This window comes from Schistocerca piceifrons, unplaced genomic scaffold (genome assembly GCF_021461385.2).
Source record: "Schistocerca piceifrons isolate TAMUIC-IGC-003096 unplaced genomic scaffold, iqSchPice1.1 HiC_scaffold_950, whole genome shotgun sequence".
NCBI lineage: Eukaryota > Metazoa > Arthropoda > Insecta > Orthoptera > Acrididae > Schistocerca > Schistocerca piceifrons.
In genome coordinates, this window is record NW_025729224.1 from 22,501 (window position 1) to 25,000 (window position 2,500).

Consider the following 2,500-nt stretch of genomic DNA (forward strand, 5'->3'; position numbering starts at 1 on the left):
CCCACGTTGTCCGCTAACGTAACCCACGTTGTCCGCTAACGTAACCCACGTTGTCGCCTAAACCTGCTCTGTAATTGTTATACGACTCGTTCAATTAGTGTAGTGTTGCCCACCCGCAACCCTCGCAATATAGTTCGCTACTCGCACTGCCCGCTCCCCTGTGTATCGCTTCATGTTAAACACCTTGCAAGTCTTGCTGACTTTCCACATGCTCCTGCTGTACACTGTAATGTGGATGGCAGCAGGACGTACATGCCGCCCCCCCCCCCCCCACCCCTCCCCACGTCCCCACGTCCCCACCTTGCCCCCTGCCTTCGCAAGCTGGTTGGTGACAAGTTTGCATGTTCAATGCCCTTCGCATGCGACGTACGCAGGCTACGTTGTGGTGCGGCCTGTGTCAACTGTCCGCTGATGTCGTACGCGTGAACCACAATCTGTACTGCACATTCGTCCTTATGTACTGAATGATACATCGTGGCACATGTGTGACCGTACAACGACTGCGCCCAAAAACGGCGGACCATACAGTGCAAATATTGTGCACGCAGCTACGTGTCGTCTCCCTATGAGAGCTGGATTGCAGTGTGGTACGCCATAGAGACGTGTGGGAGGAACGGACGCCGTGGATGGCGATCAGCATGAGCTGTGTGTTGATGTATTCGGACCTAGTCGTCTCTCCTCAAACACCGTGATAGCATGGTGCACCGCGTTCCATATCTGCGACATGCTACAGAGGCCGGTTGACAGTCGTTCGAGCAATGGACATCGCATACGTACGGGGGCCACCTTCCACGTATTGTCTAGGCGTGCACATTTTGTTGCGTGTATGTGGGCAGACGTAGTGTGGCGTGACACCTGACACAGGCATGCAATAATCGTTGAAGTTGCTAATGGCGATGGACGCCTACGTTTTCTGGTGAAGTTACGCAAATGAAGAAATGGTAACCCGTTGTGGTGCGGTTGTTCTCGCTAGGGGTGAATCGGTGATGGCGACGATAGGTTGAGGTACTAACCGGTTGTTCCAGCGATACCCACCATGCCGATGAAACTGAACGGCATCTGGGTGTGAAGCGATACGCGGTGGTGGCTGGGTGGGACCGTCCCCGGCCGGTGAGGGGGCGCCTCCCGGCGTGCTGGCCGCGCGGTGCGTGGGCGCACGCGCTACAGCCGGCTGGTGGGGGCGGCCAGTGGCAGGCGCGCCGGCCGACGGACGCGGCAGGCGTCGCAGCTGCGCGCCGGCGCACCCTGCGCGCGGCGCCGTGCGGCCAAAGTAGGTCCTCGCGGGCCCGGTGCGAAGCGCGGTGGACATCTTCAGTGTGCTGGTCCGATTGAGGACTGTGTGCGTTGAGGATGCGCCGCCGCCCGGCGCTCGGCGCCGCGACGCCGTCTGCTGCTCGGTCGCCCCAGCGGTTCTCGCTGGTGGTTTGTATCGCAGCTGTGCGGATGTGTTGGCGCGTGCGCTGTGCTGGGAGAGTTCGCTTCGGCACCCAAGTGGGGCTTTTGTCCTTCTGTGGCGCTGGCGTTGGAGCTGCCGGTCACCGTAGGTGGCGCGTGTTGTCTCCCGCCGGCAATGCCACGACAGCACGCTCCCGGGCCTCTGTCGGCAGCGGCAAGCTCAGTTGGGAGCACGGGTGGTCGCACCGAAAGCGTCTACTCGCCTAACTCCGGGCGATTGCGCCTCTCTCGAACCCGACCAAGTACTTGGGACGGCGCTGCGCGCCGCCGGGACCTGAGAGGGTTTCGAGGTGTATTGTGCAGGGGAGCTCAGCCTCCTCCTGTTTGCAGAATGATTGAGCGGACGCTTGCGTGTTCGCGCGGGCCCCCGGGACACACTCCCGGGCGGCCGGCTGCTCAGCTCTAGTTGGCGCAGCTCCCTGGTTGATCCTGCCAGTAGTCATATGCTTGTCTCAAAGATTAAGCCATGCATGTCTCAGTACAAGCCGCATTAAGGTGAAACCGCGAATGGCTCATTAAATCAGTTATGGTTCCTTAGATCGTACCCACGTTACTTGGATAACTGTGGTAATTCTAGAGCTAATACATGCAAACAGAGTCCCGACCAGAGATGGAAGGGACGCTTTTATTAGATCAAAACCAATCGGTCGGCTCGTCCGGTCCGTTTGCCTTGGTGACTCTGAATAACTTTGGGCTGATCGCACGGTCCTCGTACCGGCGACGCATCTTTCAAATGTCTGCCTTATCAACTGTCGATGGTAGGTTCTGCGCCTACCATGGTTGTAACGGGTAACGGGGAATCAGGGTTCGATTCCGGAGAGGGAGCCTGAGAAACGGCTACCACATCCAAGGAAGGCAGCAGGCGCGCAAATTACCCACTCCCGGCACGGGGAGGTAGTGACGAAAAATAACGATACGGGACTCATCCGAGGCCCCGTAATCGGAATGAGTACACTTTAAATCCTTTAACGAGTATCTATTGGAGGGCAAGTCTGGTGCCAGCAGCCGCGGTAATTCCAGCTCCAATAGCGTATATTAAAGTTGT

General features: G+C 58.2%; 1 non-coding gene across 1 annotated transcript in view; it reads left to right on the top strand.

The window, feature by feature from the left end:
- Nucleotides 1-1,871: 1,871 nt before the first annotated feature.
- LOC124773265 overlaps nt 1,872-2,500 on the top strand; it is a 1,909-nt gene continuing 1,280 nt past the window's right edge. Inside the window, exon 1 of the ribosomal RNA XR_007014563.1 lies at nt 1,872-2,500. This exon is cut by the window's right edge and continues 1,280 nt beyond it. This is a non-coding gene — a ribosomal RNA (small subunit ribosomal RNA).